Source organism: Leptonychotes weddellii, chromosome 4, assembly GCF_054177405.1.
Source record: "Leptonychotes weddellii isolate Sample4059 chromosome 4, ASM5417740v2, whole genome shotgun sequence".
Taxonomy (NCBI): domain Eukaryota; kingdom Metazoa; phylum Chordata; class Mammalia; order Carnivora; family Phocidae; genus Leptonychotes; species Leptonychotes weddellii.
The window spans coordinates 147,866,424-147,886,709 of record NC_138372.1 but is presented as its reverse complement, the minus strand read 5'-3'; the positions used below and the strand labels follow the sequence as shown (position 1 = coordinate 147,886,709).

The 20,286-nt window shown below is 36.3% G+C and overlaps 1 protein-coding gene across 2 annotated transcripts in view; it reads left to right on the top strand.

The window, feature by feature from the left end:
• CSMD3 (CUB and Sushi multiple domains 3) overlaps positions 1 to 20,286 on the top strand; it is a 1,160,890-nt gene that overhangs the window by 569,294 nt on the left and 571,310 nt on the right. The gene's annotated exons all lie outside the window — the stretch shown is intronic.

Sequence of the window (20,286 nt, the reverse complement as noted above, 5' to 3'; positions counted from 1 at the left end):
AAAGGTTAGATTGTCTTTCTGTTTACTAAAAATGAGTAATACATCTAAACATGCATATGTCACAATACTTCAAATAAAATTATTATGCTGAATGAGTGTAGGAACAGCTGAAAACAGTGAGTTTTCCTGTCTTCTCTCTCTCCCTCTCCTTGTAAGAATACAGAGAGGAGCTAAATAGGCAGAATCAAAATTCCTCTCAGATCGTATGATATCTTTTCTGGGTTAGATTAAATAAAGTTTCATAGTAGAGCCCATAAAACTGGTTTAGCTTGTAGTTCAAATACTGATTTAGAATTTACTGATACCTTTGATCAAGTCATTTAACCTCCTGGTAATTCTTTTTCTTTATCTATAAAAATGTGGGTAATAAGAGTATGCATTTCATAGTGAGCTGTGAGGAATAAATGAGGTAATAAATACAGAGTGCTTAATATAGTAAGGACTTAAAACACATTAACTCATTGTTATTAGATAAAGTATGTACTATCTGCAAGAATGTTTTAGGTTTTATGTTCATAAAACCTAATCCTGAGGACAGCAGTATGGTTTTAAAAATCAATCCATGGGTCAGTGACATTTATCTAATAGAAAAGCCCTGATTTATGAATCAGAAGAGCTAGATCAGAAGCTTATGTTGTCCCAAACCATCTGTGTAAACTTGGGAAAAATCACTATATTTAAACTTTCAACTACATAAAGGAAATAATTTTACTCACCCAACCTGTGTGATCAGTTCAATTCACCAAATATTTATTTGTCAGATATCTTTTCTGTGCAAATTATGGGTTGTTGAGAAAATTTTTAAAAATCATGAAGTACTTGGGACGCCTGAGTGGCTCAGTCAGTTGGGCGTCTGCCTTCAGCTTAGGTCATGGTCCCAGAGTCCTGGGATCGAATCCTGCATCGGGCTCCTTGCTCAGTGGGGAGCCTGCTACTCCCCCTGCTTATGTGCTTTCTCTCTCTCACTCATTCTGACAAATGAATAGAATCTTTAAAAAAATAAATAAAAAAATAAAAAATCATGAAGTACTTGAAAAATCAAGTAACACTTATTGAACACTTAGCAACATGACAGATACTATTGACAGCACTTTTTATGAATTATTTAATCCTCATGAGACTCCCCCTGTGAAGTAGGTACTTTTATTGTCTGCACTTAACACAGAGGCTGAATAACTTGTCTAAGATCACGTAGCCAGCAAAGGTCAGAACTGTGTATTTCATAAGATATGTGTTATTTACAAGGATACAGCTCACAGGAAGGTATAAGTATCTTATACCAAGATAAGCATGAAGTAAATTCCTTATAAAGTGTGGAACAAACACGTTGTATTAGTCTTGCATTGAGATAGAAATCTTTTTGTGTCATGATAATTACCTGTAATTGTCATCAAAATGTGGTAATTATCTTCTGTTCTATAAGATGTCTGCTTTGCTAAGTTTAATTCATTCTCACTTACTGAGATATCTGAAGTTTCACAGAGGTTGTCACATTTCTCCTTGTTTATCTTACCCAATCTGCCAAACTTTTATCTCTTCTTTTTCTCCTTAAAAAAATCCAATTCATTTTCTAAGGAGGACATAATTACTTTCTCTTCTTTGCTCTTTTTATCAAGTAGCTGACTGAGGAAATTAATTTTTGGTCTGTTGGTTTACCTCTATTTTAAGATATCCTTATAGAAATTGGTTTTCAAGCATTTTTAACCATGACTCACAGTTAGAATTGTATTTTACATCGTGGCCCAATTCACTCACATACATATACACAGTGCCACAAAATAACATTTTCCCTTAATATATGAATACACTTCTCTGTTTTTTATTCTAATCTACTGTGATCTATTTGTTTTTAAAATATTGATCATGCCTCACTAAATGGATTTTGTGTTGCACTAACAGGTTATAACATAGTTTGAAAAATCCTGTTTTGCTTCTACAGATTCCTAGATCAGAATATTGATCATGCCTCACTAAATGGATTTTGTGTTGCACTAACAGGTTATAACATAGTTTGAAAAATCCTGTTTTGCTTCTACAGATTCCTAGATCAGAACTCCACCTGGGTGGCTCAGTCAGTTAAGCGTCTGCCTTCCACTCAGGTCATGATCCTGGGGTTCTGGGATCAGTCCTGTGTAGGGCTCCCTGCTCAGTGGGGAGCCTGCTTCACCCTCTCGTCCTGCTGCTCCCCCTGCTTGTGCTCTCTCTCCCAAATAAATAAATAAAATCTTAAAAAAAAAAGAACTCATTTTGGAAGGCAGTTGCTGACATGAACCATAGGCACACAGCTTTCCTAGTCGGTATAAACCTCAATTAACCAAGATGCTTAACCTCAATATCTATAATTTTCTTCAAATATCATTGTTCAAATTTTTCTTTATATTTCATAATTTTATTTTAATTTCTTTAAAGATTTTATTTATTTATTTTTGAGAGAGAGAGAGAATGAGCATGAGCGGCAGAGGGAGAGGGAGAAGCAGACTCCCTGTTGAGCAGGGAGCCTGATGCTGGACTGGATCCCAGGACCCCGGGATCATGACCTGGGCTGAAGGCAGACACTTAACCCAGTGAGCCACCCAGACACCCTATGTTTGATAAATTTAAAAGCATCATGGTGTTCTAAATGTCCAAAACACATATATGACTGGTGGAAAAAACTCTGAGATTTGGAACTGGATGGAACTGGCTTCAAATCCGGGCTATCCCTTTTACTAGTAACACAGTTGTAGGTAGGCATGATCTTTGAATCCTCTGAACTAGCTTTTCTTTTGCATCTATTAGAGATAATAATATCGTATCATAAAGTTGTTTTACTGACTAGATAAGGAAATATGAAATGTCTGATTCAAAGTAGAATCATTTTAAATGACATTATTGGCAAATGTTGCCATCTCATTAAGAAACATGCTTTTCTTCAGTTATTTGTTAGATTTAACTTATGTATTGATGCAGAATAAAGCATCCATATATACTATTGTCTTCCATCTTTGATTATGTGGTTGATTAATTTACATGTGACTAAACACTGAATTATAGTCATTTTTTTTAGTTTATAAACATTGCCATTAAACTTACTAGAAATAAAATATAATGACTGAGCATTACAGTCTTAAAGTAATGTATGTTTTCACAGTCACTTTATACCCTTGCACAAGCTTCTGGAAGGGAATAATTCCGTTAACTTTAGAATGTCAATGATGAACATAATTGAGGGCTTCTTCACAACAGTAAGTTAAAATATTAGAACAAATACTTTAAATTAGCCTGGTCATTGAATTAATTGTTCTTCTGCATTACGATATGCATTTAACATGAGCTCCAAATGTGAAGTAAATACTCTTCTGCCTTGAATTTTTCCTTAATTTTTATGATCTTCCTTGATTTAAGTGGTCGAGTGCATTTGTCTTCAATCTGATGTCTGTGTGTTCTGGGGTACACAAACAGTTCCCAGGGTGTACATGGGAGGGAGAGGAGAGAACTGGACACCCTTTTCAGGTATTCCTCTTTCTAGCACTCTCCTGCTTGAAGACCAACTTCTATCTGTTTATTCTCTTTTATCCCTTTCCTTCTTGTGATTGTCTTCCATAGTTTCAAAAGAAAGTCATATATTACCTTCCCAGCTGAAATGTTAACATTTTACATTATTCGAGTGTAAATAAAATTCCAGAGATCCAGACTAGAAAATTCTACGTGCACATAGTTCCTGAGGGGAGAGTCTTTGAGAACAAAGAACAAAGCAAAAAAAAAAAAAAAAAAAAAAAAATCACGAAGAAATATTTGAAGGAGGCATTACCTTATTTCATCTAAACAACAAACTTATAGAAAGTTCCATCTCTTGATCTCTTTATGTATGTATGCATGTATTTACCTATCTATCATCCATCCATCCACCTATCTTTTGATCTATCTATATCTCTGTCTATCCTAGAACTAGAATTTACAGTACATAGAATTATAGAGTAATTTGAATTGAAACACAAAGTCTGACTTTTTGAACACCTAGAATTTCTTTTTTTTTTTTTAAAGACTTTATTTATTTATTTGACAGATAGAGAGAGAGAGCACAAGTAGGCAGAGTGGCAGGCAGAGGGAGAGGGAGAAGCAGGCTCTCTGCTGAGCAGGGAGCTGGGCATGGGACTAGATCCCAGGATCCTGGGATCATTACCTGAGCCAAAGTCAGCTGCTTAACCAACTGAGCCACCCAGGCGCCCCAAACACATAGAATTTCTAATTTGTCTGATTGACTTTACAGTTTTAGCATTTATAATATATAGTTGACATTTTCTAGAAATAAAGTGGACTACTGTTTCAAGCCTTTAGGGAAACTATATTTAAATTATTTGTAAAATTACAGTATAGAACTTGCATCCTTACCAGCTACTCACACTTAGAAACAAACAAACAAAAAAAGATGTCTATTTAAAACTGTAGGAGAAGGGACGCCTGGGTGGCTCAGTTGTTAAGCGTCTGCTTGCGCTCAGGTCATGATCCCAGGGCCCTGGGATGGAGCCCCGCATCGGGCTCCCCGCTCTGTGGGGAGCCTGCTTCTCCCCCTCCCACTCCCCATGCTTGTGTTCCCTCTCTTGCTGTGTCTCTCTCTGTCAAATATATAAATAAAATCTTTACAAAAAATTAAAAAATTAAAAAATTAAAAAAAAAAACTGTAGGAGAAAATAGTTGTTAAAATGCTTTGACCTATGTCTACAAAATTGTTTGAAGGCTGTCTAGACCAGCATTATCCAATAGAAATATGTGAGTCACATATAGAATTTTAAATTTTCTAGTGGCTTCATTTTTTTAAAGATGAAATTAATTTTAATGTTATATTTTATTTAACCAGAATAAAATTATTAATGAAATAATTTACTATTTTTTTTTCATTTTAAATCTTTGAAATCCAGAATGTATTTAACACTTAAAAGACATCTCAATTGAGATGAGCCACATTTCTAGTACTCGATAGCGACACGTTGCTGGTGGGGCTACCATATCATACGGGGAAAATATCGACAGTCACCACAGAGAGTTTGATTCTCTGCTTTAGGGAATATGAGTGGTGATGATGGTTAGTGATTAGTCTTAAGGAGAATAAATATCCCATTGCAAGGGAATTGCTTCAAGTGAAGTTTTTGTAGGGGCTTCAAGGGAAAGGAAAAAGGGATGCTCCCATTGGCAACCTGGGATTTAGCTTTTCCTTACTTCTGTGAACTACCCCATATCTTTATTTAGTTATATTTTTTTAATTTTTTACTTAAGTTTGCCAAAATAGTTTTCTATTATTTGTCACTAAGGAACCATGAGGCAGGGGGCTAATGATAGAGTCATCATTTTTATTGTCTCTTGACCTAGTATAAAGAATCTATTGAAATATTTAGCTCTCCTGTTTGCTCTCTAATACATTTTCCCATATCCTGCAAATTGGTTATATGCTTATTTCCTCTATCTTTGGGATAAGAGGGATCTAGCTCTTGAAAACATATGGTAATGTTGGATACCTTTACTCGAATTTCTTGGATTTCTTTTTTAAAGATTTATTTATTTATTTGAGAGAGAGAGAATGAGAGAGAGAGAGAGTACATGAGAGGGGGTAGGGTTAGAGGGAGAAGCAGGCTCCTCGCTGAGCAGGGAGCCCAATGCGGGACTCGATCCAGGGACTCCAGGATCATGACCTGAGCTGAAGGCAGTCGCTCAACCAACTGAACCACCCAGGCGCCCCTAATTTCTTGGATTTCTAATAGTCTTTTGAGAAGTGGGTCTTCTAATGTAAACATAAATTAATAGTAATGTCAAAATAGTTTTTTTAAAAATTGAATAGTTCTTCAGTATAATGTGCAGAACTGAGATAAAAATGTTGTGGAATAGAATTCTTTCTGGCTTTTTGACCAGGTCTTTTTCTAATTTTAAAGGGATGCACTTTTGGGGTGCCTGGGTGGCTCAGTTGGTTAAGCGACTGCCTTCGGCTCAGGTCATGATCCTGGAGTCCCGGGATCGAGTCCCGCATCGGGCTCCCTGCTCAGCAGGGAGTCTGCTTCTCCCTCTGACCCTCCCCACTCTCATGCTCTCTCTATCTCATTCTCTCTCTCAAATAAATAAATAAAATCTTTAAAAAAAAAATTAAAAAAATAAAAATAAAGGGATACACTTTTATCCACACTGGATAACTGTTTGTAAGAATAATACTGATGTCGGGGCGCCTGGGTGGCTCAGTTGGTTAAGCGACTGCCTTCGGCTCAGGTCATGATCCTGGAGTCCCGGGATCGAGTCCCGCATCGGGCTCCCTGCTCGGCAGGGAGCCTGCTTCTCCCTCTGACCCTCCCCCCTCTCATGTGCTCTCTCTCTCTCAAATAAATAAATAAAATCTTTAAAAAAGAAAAAAAAAGAATAATACTGATGTCTCCAGGATGTCAGCAAATCTCACAACTCAGAAAATAAAATCCACTGGGAGATCAGTAATAAAAGATTAAACTAACCAAGCATAGAAGAATACAATTCGGAGAGGTTGAACATGAGGTTGACTTTAGTTTAGATTATAGCTCTCGCTAGTTTAGCAGAAGTCTGAAGTGTCAGATGAAGCAAAATCGGTCACCAGAAGAATGTGAATTGACTATGGCTTAAAAAAATGTTGGGTAACACTAGCCAAAAGCACATTTTTTTTGTATTCCAGGACTGTGAATATTTTTTTTAAAAGTTTTTATTTATTTTTTTGAGAGAGAGAGAGAGAATGAGCAGGATGGAGATGGAGAGAATCTGAAGCTGGCTCCACGCTGAGCTCAGAGCCAGACACGGGGCTCGATCCCACAACCATGAGATCATGACCTGAGCTGAAACCAAGAGTCAGACGTTTAACTGACTAAGCCACCCAGACGCCCCCAGGACTATGGATATTTAACTTGTTTCTAAATTTGGCTCACGTTGTACCTCATGATTCAAAGAATACTGTTTACTATAACCTAGGTATAACAATGAAGAAGGTTAAGGGACTGGCATGATTTTAAGTGTGTATATTTAAGAACTCATTCTGAATGTTCCTGACCTATTTATAAATAACTTCCTTATTTTTCTACATAAAGTGATACATGGACAGAGTTTTGATCTAAGTGTCAGAAGCCCTGAATTCTTGTGCAAGTCATTTTGCATCCCTGAATATCTGTTTCCTCTTCTTCAAAGCAGGAATAAGAATCCTTGCCCTGCCATGTCATAGGAATATTGGAGGATCACATAAGTCAATAAACAGCAGCACTCTGTACATTAGACAGTATCTTATAAATTTAACATATCATATAGGTATATTATTTATGCTATCCCTTATTCCAAAGACAATTTTAAGTGGATGACATCATCAAGTAGACCATAATACATATGTTGAGATATATTAAGTAATTAAAGATATTTAAGCATAAGAATAGTACCTAACACATAGTGAATACCCAGTTAACATTTGCTGTATAAATAAAAGAACAAATAGATAAGAATAAGCAAAGCATATAGAATATATGAGAAATTATTAGGCATTTTGATCGAGCATAGTCTAAAATTAGTGCACAATGAGTAGCAAATATTTTGGTGGCAATTATATTGCTTTATGAGTAAATGTTAACTCTATGATATATTAAGTAGTATTTATACTGGTATTTATTTTCTCAAGCACTATCATAAAACATACTTATTGGGATTTTCATACAGTTCTGATAAAATTTCACTATAACACTTTATATTATTATATATGACACGCATTTGGTTTCGGTTGAAGAGACATGATAGATGGGAATTTTTCCCCTTACCTTTCATAGACACCTGCCCCAGAATTAAATGCAGGTCAAGAAGGACAGCCTTGGGGTGCCTGGGTGGCTTAGTCGTTAAGCGTCTGCCTTCAGCTCAGGTCATGATCCCAGGGTCCTGGGATCGAGCCCCGCATCAGGCTCCCTGCTCGGTGGGAAGCCTGCTTCTCCCTCTCCCACTCCTTCTGCTGTGTTCCCTCTCTCACTGTGTCTCTCTCTGTCAAATAAATAAATAAAATATTTAAAAAAACAAAAAAGAAGGACAGCCTTTTCTAATAGGGAATGTTATCCCTTTCCAGGCAGATCATTCCATTCTACTCTTTATTTAAGAAAAATAAGTAGTAAGGGTCTATTTTATAATGTGGTAAAATAATTCAATTGTAAAATATTTTATTCATATATTCACTACAGCCATTCATGGTTTTTGTTTAGACCCATAAAAAACCCACTCAAGGCTCCTCCCCATAAACTCTTTAGTTTATGAAGAGTTTATGGGGCACCCTTGACTGCCACCCATAACACTGCCATCAGAAGCCTTTCCATATTGTCACTGTTCCAGCATTGCAGCTAGCCTTTTGCCACTTCATTTAGCCTGCCCACTTACAGGCGCTGGTTCTTTGTGCCAAACAGTCAGAGTTTTGGGACCCATGCCAAGCTTCGGTGCCAGGTCTGAAACCTCAGCCAGACATGGAAAGTGTCACTTTTCTGCAGACTGCAGCTGTCTTTTCTGCAAAAAAAGCAGACTCAAGACAAGGATTTATATACAAGTGATCTATTAAAAAAGTACACTCGAGAAACTATTAAGGGAGTGGGGGAAGCAGGATAGGAAAGAAGCTAAACAAAGGTGAAATTTCAGGCAGAATCCAAGCTGCAGCCTGATCCCGTGCCTATGTAAATTATACCTCAGAGTTTTTTCCAACTCGGTACAAGGGAGCCGGGCTATCTTTCTTCTACATCCCATAATCATAGACTAAAGATTAGCCAGGTCCTTTGGGCCTCATGTGTGGGCATAACAGATCCTATAGACTGAAGAAAGCCTCCAAAAGACTTGTATCTCTAGGCATTTAGGGGCAAATGAAAATGGAATATAGCAAACAGACAACAGAAAGGACAAGAAACATGTACAGGGATCTGGATGGAGCACTGACAGGATCTGCTACATTTGAGTAGGAGCCAATGAGAGCCATCCTGAGGCAGCAGTTCAGGACAAATCAAAGCCAGGTTGGTAGTCCTACCAAGTCAGGATTCAGAAAGAGCCTAAAAGTGAAGTACAGATCTTGGTATAAAGCAATAGGCTGGAAACCAGGGAAAACAACTAGAAAATTCCTCAAGCCAGGGAAAGTGGTTGTGTTTACCCATTTGTAGGGTATCCCAGCCTTGGAAGTAGGGACGTTATCAAAGGCACTGACCTTGCCAGTGAAATGTGTCTTCTTGTCAAATGGTTTATTTAGCTGAAATATTTTATTTGAAGTGAATTACTCAGTGCAGGCACAATGAATAGTCATCTAAAAATAAAGATCAATAAGTAAAAAATAAAAAGAGATATTCCAAAATGTTAAGGGGATTATTCCTGGATAGAGGACCACAGTTATTTTCCCCCCTTTTCTACTAACAAAAAATTCTGTTAAATTTCGATAATATGTTATATTTTATAATAAAAGCTTGGTTTAAACAATAACAAATTAGTAAAGTGAAAAAGAAAAAAAAATAGCCATAGAATGATTGGCATTATTGTTTACTTATTGCTTCTTGAAACTTTCTCTTCCTCTGGCTTCTTTATTCTCTCATTTCCTGAATTTTCCCCTTCTCTGTCTTTTCCCGGTACTCCTCTTTTCTGCCATCTCCTTAAAATTCAATTTCCTCCATGTGCTGAACTTAAACACTTTTTTTATTCTGTATTCTTCTCTTCCTTCACACATCTAAATACAATGTCTAGTGGATTCATTATAGTTCACTAGTATGTCTCAAAGTTGCTTAACTTTCTCTCACCCACGTTGTCTATTTCTTCTATGGATTATCAGCCAATTTCCCAAATAGTGAATCTTTGTCTCATTTTCATGCCATCCTAAGCCTATCAATAAACCCAGTGTGAAATTTTATTCTAAAATGAAATGATATCTCCTTTCTTGGTAAAATATTTAAACAGATCTCTGCAACTTCATGGATGAATCCATCAACAACCTGAACTTGTCTTATCTCTCAAAGCTGGTGCCCCAACATTCTCCACCAGTACATTACCAGAGCCCTCTAGTTTGGGGGATATGCTGCTCTCTATGCTTGCCTACTCTGTTTGCACCTCCCTTAACTCCTGACAGGGTTTATTCCTGGCCATTCTTTAGCCCTCAACTCATGTTTCACTTTTCATGAAACCCTTTGCCGTCCTCCCACCTAGATTGACTTAGGATCCTACTCTGCATATTGGTCATCAGTTGTCATATTATATCTTAATTATCTGTTTACTCATCTGTTTTCCTTAGTTTCACACTTAATAAAAAAAAATGTTTGAATCTTTGCATCCTTAACTTCTAGTATTGTAGCTGTCATATGAAAGTTATTCAAATGGATGTTTATTAAAAGAATTGATTAAATATTTCTAGGCAAAAATGTCACTGGTTTATTTACATTTGGTAGCTCTTCTTTGGAACTTCTTAATTATTCTGGAAAAAAAGGAGGCGGGGCGCCTGGGTGGCTCAGTTGGTTAAGCGACTGCCTTCGGCTCAGGTCATGATTCTGGAGTCCCGGGATAGAGTCCCGCATCAGGCTCCCTGCTCAGCAGGGGGTCTGCTTCTCCCTCTGACCCTCCTCCCTCTCATGCTATCTCTCATTCTCTCTCTCTCAAATAAATAAATAAAATCTTTAAAAAAAAAAAAAAAGGAGGCAAAGTATGCAAAATACAAAGTAGTTTTATTTCACTTATTTTTTTTTACTCCTCCTCCCCCTGCTAACTATTGGGTGTCCCTAACACTTTAACCTCAATATTATAATTGTTTTTGAATGATACACATAATCAGAGCTGTGCTACATGAAAATTAAGCATAAATATTAAGTGATTCACATAAATAATGACAATTAGTATACTTGATGCAGCCAAGTAAAGTCTTTTGGGGGTTGGCATAAGAGAAGAAAATGGAAGACTGGACGAAGAAATCCTTAATTAGAAGTACCAGGATATACAGACTTAGGATTAGGTTTGGCTGTCAGTGACAGAAAACCCCCAATGAGAATATTAAACAAGATATGTATGTGGTCTGTAGGTCATGGTTGCTGTGCTCTAGGAATTCCTCAAGGACTTAGGCTAATTACTACTCTACCACTCCCAGGATGCAGCCTTTGCCTTCAAGTTCCAGGATTGTGTCTCAGGCTCCAGCATGGTGTCTCACACATTCCAGGAAGCAGGATGGGGGAAGTGATAACGAAAAAGGAAGGCGAAGGACACAGACAAATGCAAGCTATTTCCTAAGAAAGGTTCTTAGAATCAGCTACAACACACACACACACACACACACACACACACACACCCCACATAATTTTTACCATAATTTAGCAACATGATCATACTCAACTGCAAGAAAGATGGAAAGTACAGTCTTTTTATTTAGGGTGAGTTAGTACCAGCTAGAAATGCTACTACCATGGAAGAAAGGGTAATAGGATGTTTGGGAAAGGTATGACAATCTCTGTTACAAAATTAGTATGTTAGGTACTATTCTAAGCTCTTTTTATGTATCATCTCACTTAATCTTCCCACTGACTATATGAAGTAATTGCTATTATTATGTCTAATTTATATGTGCAAAAGCAAGTTTAGAGAACTTAAGTGACTTCTCTAAATTTGAAGGTTGAGTGAGTGGCCACCCTAAAGAATACTTATAAGAGTTATGATGGTTGGATGATATGATGGTGATGGTTCTATTGCTGCTAAAACAAATTACCATAAACTTTGTGGCTTAGAACAACCCACAGTTGTTACTGTCAGAAGTTCAGTACAGGTCTCACTACAATAAAATTAAGGTGTCAGCAAGCTCTGTTTTTTTTTCTGAAAGCTCTAGGGAAGAATGTTTCCCGTTTATTTGTGTTCTTGGAAGAATTCAATTCCTTGTGGTTGTAGGGTCAAGGTACCCAGTTGTTTTGCTGATTCTCAGCTAAGAGCCATTCCCAGCTGTCTTCCTCCATCTTCAAATTCAGCAAAGTCTGTCTAGTCCTTCTGATATCACATTTCTCTGGCACACTCTTCTGCATTCTTCCTCTATTTTTAAGGACTTGTGTGATTAGATTGGGCCCACCTGGGTAATCTAGGAAAAATTTTCTATCTCAGAGTCCTTAAACTTAATCACATCTGCAAGTCCCTTTTTAACATGTAAAGAAATTGATTCACAAATTTCCTGGATTAAGGCATGGATGCCATTGGGAGGCCATTATTCTGTCTATCGCAGGTAGGAATGAGGAAGGGCAAAGAAATTGGAGAGCAGAGGGCTTTTAAAGGATGGTGTCTTCATCTAGCAGAAGACAGCTACTCTAATTAATATTCAAGATGTAGGAAAGTGAGAAAGGCAAATTTTGATTTGTGCCCCACTCTGTCACTTTTTTCTTCCCAGAGGGATCCTTTTATCTAAAGACAGATTTAAATATCATTCAGTTCTGAAGTTCCATGCCATTCCTATTTCACACTTTTCACTCTCTATCCCTAGCAGGAGATTATATTAGGATTATAGGAAATAGGGAATAGAAACATTGATGTACATCTTCAGTTGTTAGTGTAGAAAAGTGTAGTGGGTATCCAGTTGAGGTAACTTTGAGACATAGTATTTTATTCAGGCAGGGAATTCCTTTCCTGCTTCTAAACTCCTCATCTAAGCATCATGGTCTTTAATGGCGAAAAACACGGGCAGAAAGAGAGAGGGCAGTAAAATAGAAAATAAGAAACGTTTGTTATAAAGAGACATTAAAACATCTTCAAACTAAACCACATATTTCTTACATCTATTAATTAAAGGGCCAGCCTTTTAATCATCATTCATCTTAAGTGAGAGTTCTGGAATGAGCAGTGTTCTTCCATAATAATGAGAAAGGGAGGGATGGTTATGAGTGAGCTTAAAACCTGTCTGACACAAATATTTAACAAATATTTGTTGTCGAATAGCTTGTGTAAATGTCTGTGTCAGCAAATATTGTTTGCAATTGTTTATATTATCAAAATCACCTAAATGCAATAATATAATGAATTATAAAAAATTTTTCTTATTTAAGTGAAACAATTTTTAAATAGTTATTTATAATTTACTGTATGCAAGACACTGTACTGGCTTTAAAAATACTTAAGCTGAGTTTATTCATAGCATATGAATGATCCTTTGATAACTTTTCAAACAAGTCTTAATATAGTATAGTTTTTAAGATCATATCTCTTTTTAGTTGTAAAAGTTGTAACTCTTTAAAATCTGTTTTTCTTGTAAAAACCATTATTTTTCTGGTGTATATTTTTGCGCATGAAGAAGTGTAAAGAACCAGGGCTTAAAATCTCTCTTCTTTGGATAAGCTATCTATTTATCCTAGGAAGCATTATATTTCTCTTATTCTTTTTTTTTTTTTAAAGATTTTATTTATTATTTGACAGAGAGAGACACAGCGAGAGAGGGAACACAAGCAGGGGGAGTGGGAGAGGGAGAAGCAGGCTTCCCGCCGAGCAGGGAGCCCGATGTGGGACTCAATCCCAGGACCCTGGGATCATGACCTGAGCCGAAGGCAGACGCTTAATGACTGAGCCACCCAGGTGCCCAATATATTTCTCTTATTCTTAAAATAACATTTAAATAACTAATTTCTTTGTCACATGCATTTTAGTTAATTCCATAATTACATACCAATATTCTAGACTGCAGTTTTACTAAGGTTAGGTGTAGCTTCCTTTTAACATCTTGAAGACAGAAGCAACACACAGCTTTTTTTTTTTTTTTTTACATAAGAAGTGAATATCTCCACTAACAATTATTGACTTTCAGTATTTTACTTTCTTCTGAAGATCAAGCATCACTTATTGCACAGTTTAGAATAAAAAATAAGTATTTATTTTACTTCCCTTCTATACTTTTCATCCTTAGTGCTAGTATTTCCTCCTATTCTAATATACAATATAAAAGATGCCTATGTATATACAAATATACATTCTGTATAATGGTATAATGAATCACAGAGCAGCACCAAAAATTTATCTGAGTTTATGTTTTCTCAGTAGTAAAATAAAAATAATACTGCCTTTCTCATAGAGCTCTTGGAATGATTATATGAGGTAATGCATGTAGTACACCTAGAACGGAGTCTGGAATAAAGGGTATGTTTATAAAATGTTGATAATAATATTACTACTGCTATAGTACAATTAGTATTACCACCACACCACACCACTGTATTCCAAGGCATCATGCCTCCACCACCACTGTTTGAGCTTAGGTTCCTGCTGTGCGGCTAACACATGCTCTCACACATTTCAGAGCTTGGAATATCCTGTGGAGACTCCCTGCTGATATTAGTCATCAGAAGCCATCAGCAGATGTTTCTAAGAATTCAGAATAGACTTCTGCCAAAAGAGACTGAAAAAGGAACCAGAGAGAACTGTGAGCTTTTGCTTTCTGCCCCGGAGATATTTTACCGCAGAGTAGAAGGTTATCTTAATGACAACCTCGGAGTTATGAGAATCACAATTACCGTTCTGGGACTTCGTTTCCTGCCCCAGCTGCCTAGCACCTCAACAACAGCTGCAGCTAGCTAGTGAGGAGAGAAGAGTGCAGTATTGTTCCTAAGTATCAAGTACTTGCTCTTCTTAGCATTCTAAGTTGTTTAGCTCCTGGAAATCTTTAACCAATGTGCAGGAGAATCACTTGGAGGATCTGATTATTCTCATACAACCAGAGTCACATATGATGCACATATCATCGAAGTGCACAATTCTGGGTAATCTCTTTGCTCTGTATTACATATCTTGCTTGAATTTCATCCTCTTCCTGACCTAACTTCACAGCATAACCAATCGTATTGTGTGATACCAGGGGAAAAATAGCAGGCAGGGAGCAAAATCTGCAGATACAGGATGTGGTAGCTGTCTTTTTTTTTCTCTTATGACCTCTTCCATATCCTCTTTATAAACTCTCAGTCTGTGATGATCTCTATCACACAAGAGCAACCATATAAAATGTCGTATATCTTGGAATGGCCAGATGAGCACCAATATTATAAATTCTAAACTTGTCCCAGGGAATCCTACATTTTCACTGATTAGAAAGTTGGTCTACAATAGAGTCAATAAAAAAAGACTAATTTCTTGCCTTTAGGAAGTTTCCAGCTAGGGCTTTAAATAGAAAATAGAAGAGTAAATGCAGAAATTAACAGTCACAACTTGAAAGAAACACTCTGGATGGAATGAAAAGGAGCCTGCTTAGACTTGTCAGTGAAGACACTTCAGGGCAGGGGAAATTTAAGCCAGTATTGAAGACAAGAGACTTAGCAATATAAAGAGGAGAGTGTCTGGGGGAGAATTAAAATTGCTTACAAAGGTCCATGAAGACCCTGCTGTCTCCTAGAACTAAAAAGATGACAAGGGTCCTGTGGCATAGTGGGTAAGAGGATAATTGAAGAAATAGAGGCTGTAGAGCTGAATAAGACCCAGATCATGCTGGGCATTCTGGAATGTATCCAAAAATGTAATGAAAGTATGACCTAACCAGCTGCCCTCTTACTTCATTCAGGTTTCTCTCAAATGTCATCTTCTTTCTTCCTCCATCACTGACCATCTCCATCACTCTCTGTCTCCATGCTTTTTCTTTATAGCACTTTGTAACTTATGAATATTTCAAGACCTTATATGGCATTATATTATATAATACTTTTCTATCTTTTGTCTATTTCCCCAATGAAGGGAGGAAAGTTTGTCTATATCCCTAGCACTAGAATAGGATATGGTAAAGTGTGGGTTCTAAATTGATATTTATAGAATGAATTAAATAAATTAGAGTGTTTAGGTAGAAGACTTATATTATCTGATTTATGTTTCAATGTAACAGCCAAAAATTAAGTTAGGGGCTTATTAATTGAAGTGCAATTCTCAAAAAAGGAAGCAATAGTATATCTACATCTCCTCACTTTTATCCCAACCCCTTGCCACAAAGAGTATTCATTCATGGACCAGGAATCATTCTTCCTGGATAGCTGTGGCAAACAACAGTGTCAGTAGCAAATAATTCCTATTGTACCCTAACTTCCTGGACTTCTACCTAAATTGCTTACTTGGGAAGATAATTTGGGAATTAAACAAGGTTTTCCATAGATATTAACTGCTAAAAAATCCTTTAATCAATGACTAGAAGAAATTAAATAAACAAAAAGTTGACAACAAACACTATGAATTGAGAAGCTAATATCTAGCATGCTTCCTCTTTGGTGTCATAAGAAAAATGGTAAGAATAAACTGAGGACGAGAATTAGAACCCACTCTATGGTTCATTATATATGTGTATAGTATCTGATTTTTCACTACCATATTTGTGTATTTAGTCATTTTGACCTAATATATTTTTTAAAGATTTTATTTTTTATTTATTTGAGAGAGAGCGAGAGTGAGAAAGCACAAGTGTGTGTGTGGGGGGGTGGGCAGCAGAGGGAGAGGGAGAAGCAGACTCCTCACTGAGCAGGGAGCCTGATTCGAGGCTTGATCCCAGGACTCAGGGATCATGACCTGAGCTGAAGGCAGACACTTAACTGACTGAACCACTCAGGCACCACAGACTTAATATAATTTTTAAATAAAGCTTTAAGTCAAATATCATCTGTAAAAATAGATATAGATAGAGAAATAGAGAGATAAATACTCTAGATCAAGCTGACCTCATTATTAATGAGGGATAAACCCAGTAAAATAGCCCTTCTTATAAAATTCACTTTAATGAGCCTCATTTATATTTGTTTTCAAAAAAATTTTGGTATGTACAACCTAACATATTACAAATTTGTGTCAAATACCCTCCTAAAACCAAAAACATTATCTGTAAGTATTCTTTTCAAAATTCTTAAGTTGAAGTTGATAATTTACATGCATTATGAAATTTATATCCTTGAGTAGCTAAGCATAAATAAATGACAGAAAAGAACCAACAATTTTGTATGTTGTATTATAGATTTAATATTTGATGCATTTTTTCATTTTTATGTAGCTTCTTCCCTTCAGTGAAACATTTGTAGTACCATATTTAATCTATCATTGTTACGTACCAGCAAACCCCTAAAGGGGAAGAACAGTGTACGGATACAAAAGGCATAAAAAATAAAACAAAGCTGAAGGCTTTTATCATTCCATCAATATCTTCCTGTGTCTCCAGACTCCCCCTTCCCCAATCTCTAAAATATGAGCCCTTGTAAGATTTGAAACTATTAACTGATGCTGGCAGCAAAGTGGGTAAAACTAAAGAATTCCTTAGGCTGGCACTTCTCTTTTTGAATGGTCTAGTCGAGTCTTAGACTATATCTTCTATAATAAAAAATCCAAGTATAATACTACAGTGCATAATCTTTCTGGAATATGAGTGATTAATGCTTTCCTCTAACATGAAATTAGTTTGAAATGAATAAATGTTGGATTTGCATGTGTCATATTTAAGACTTTTATATCTTAAAATATTTACCTGTTTCACAAATTTCATGTGTATTTACCTTTGTATATTTCCTTTTTACAAAGAGAAGCAAATTCAAATGATTACTAGTTATTTAACATTAATTTTCCATATTCACATGTAATACTTATATGATACATATCACAAAAACAGTCAAATTTTAGGATTATTCTAAAATACATGTTTTTAAAACAAATACACTACATATTCTGCTTTGTCTAAATTAGACTTTATACCCAATAAAATTGATTAAATAGTCCTGTGAAGCATAGCTTTTTTTAATAAAGATTTATTTATTTGAGAGATAATGTGCAGGGGGAGGGGCTGAGGGAGAATCTCAAGGAGACTTCCACTCAGCCCAGAGCCCCATGCAGGGCTCCTGGAGGGGCTTGATCCCATCACTGGCTCTGAGATCATGATCCCAGCAGAAACCAAGAGTCCCAAGCTCAACCGACTGAGCCACCCAGGCTCCCCAAAGCATAGATTTTTGAGTTGGCTTTTGAATAGTGCTTTTTTCATTCATTCATTCATTCATTCATTCATTCATTCATTCATTCATTTAAGTAATCTCTACACCCAACATGGGGCTCAAACTCATGACCCCGAAATCAAGAATTTCATGCTCTTCCGACTAAGCCAGGCACCCCATTGAATAATGTCTTTATATATGTATAAAAAGAGGAAAGGGGAAAAATTACCATAATCATTTTTATTTGGGGTAAAGAAATCCAGATTGAGTTTACTCTTCTCAACACCTACTTTCACACCCAAGTTTAGGTCTTGATCTCTCTAACTCTGCCCGGCTCTTCTTCAAATTCAGATTGTTCCCACTACCAAATGGAGCATATGAAAAACAATTACAACCCTGTCAACACTATAATCAAAACTCATTATTTGCTGCTCTTCATTTAGAAGATAAAGTTCAAAGTCCATTACATGATGGGGTCTCTACCTCCATCTTTAGCTTTCCTTCTCAACATTTCATGTTTCACAGTTTATATTACAGAAACAAAAAAGAATATTTTTTCCACTGTGACATTTTCATGCCCTCCCCTAGAAAGTTCTTACCCAATTCTCATCTTTACTTTACTTTGTACTGCCTTGGGATTCCCTCTTTGAGGAAATCTTTCCACTTTATGCTCCAGTTGGATTGGATGGCTCTCCTCTCTGCTTCCATGTGACACTGTGTGTCCATATCCCAAAGCACATAAGATGGGGTATAGTCTTTATCTTGTTTTGCCTTGTCTCCCCGTTGGACTGCGATCACCAGGGCCTGGAAAGTATATGAAGAAAGAAGTGCTTTAATTAGATGTCAAACTGATTATGTAACTTGGCATTGCATACCTTAAACTTAATTAAACTCTGTGTATCTTATACATATGCATATATTATGCATTCTGGATTTCCTCATCTGGTAGCAAAAATACTTGTTAATATCTGAGTGAATTATTGTCATTCTGAAACAAACATAATGGAGAAAAGCTACTTCCAGGAAGATAAATTCTTAGCAGCATAGAGTTTGGGGAAGGTCCTCTTCTCTTTGACTCATAGTGGGGTTTTCAAAAAAAGAACTTCATTTTCAAGATCATGGTGAACAGATGTGAACAGCTGTTTTATGATGATTACCTTATCGTGGCTAATAATAGCTGCCATCTATGAGGGTCTACTCTGCATAAAGCACAGTATGTGTCTTTTACAAACTTTGTTTAATGGAATGCCTACTTCAACTTTAGGCAGTATGAATTATGAGCACTCTTTTATAGATATCAGAGATTTTCCCCAAATAATATAACATTCTTTGACAAAGATGAGACTTAAAATCCAGGCGTTGCCCAGGCCCTTAACTATATCACCCTGGTCTCACTAATGAATATAGCTTGGTATTAATATTAAAGCATCATTAATTTATTTATTTAAACATCATCGAAGATTCATTTGAAAGTTATACTGATTATTTTAGTACAGAATGTTTTATACAATGGTCAGCAGCTAGAGAAATACTGAGGAATTTCATCAGCTTTCAGATTTATGTTGATGCAAAGAAAATACAGATTTTACCATGGAAGATAAAATAGCTGAAACCAATCTATGCTTCCTATACTTTTATCCCAAGGAATTGACATAATAATAGTTTTTAGATTTCGGAACTTATCTCCTCTTGCCATCACTGTTTAAGACATAAGACATATGCCCCACGTCAAAGGACATATTTACAAACTGTGTTATTATAAATCAGGTATTTGGCAGACAGACAGTATTTTCTATATTGTAGATCTTTACAATGCAAATGCAAAATACTGCGATGTTTAAGCATATGGATTGTGATATTAGGCCAACCTGCTTCTGACTTTTGGGAGGATTTTTTCTATTGGATGTTGCTGCTCTAGGACTTCAGTGCCATTCTGTATTACAACCACTATTACTCCTCAAACTGGTTGTTTCTATTTCTTTTGCAGCCCTCTGCCAGGATAGTTGGGGAAGCTTAGATCTCATGCCTATACTCTAAATGCAATTAGCGATAGAGAACAGAATATCTGACCTTATTGGGAACTATGCTGTGCTTCTTACCAAGATTCTTAATTCTTCAAACACTAGGTAGATATTCAAATGCTGAATGGCCAAACTAATGTGCAAATATACACTACAGAAACTTTTAGGATTAAAATAAAGCAATACATATATGGTACTGAGCCTAGTGACTCACACAATATAAATACTTGTTAATATTTCAAATTTCATGGGTAATGGATATAAAGTATATAATTTAGTGGGAATTCTACATGACTTCATGAAATTTAGTAATGTAGAAGTCATGGTTTTAAATACTCTGTGAATGATACAGAGAATAAAAATTA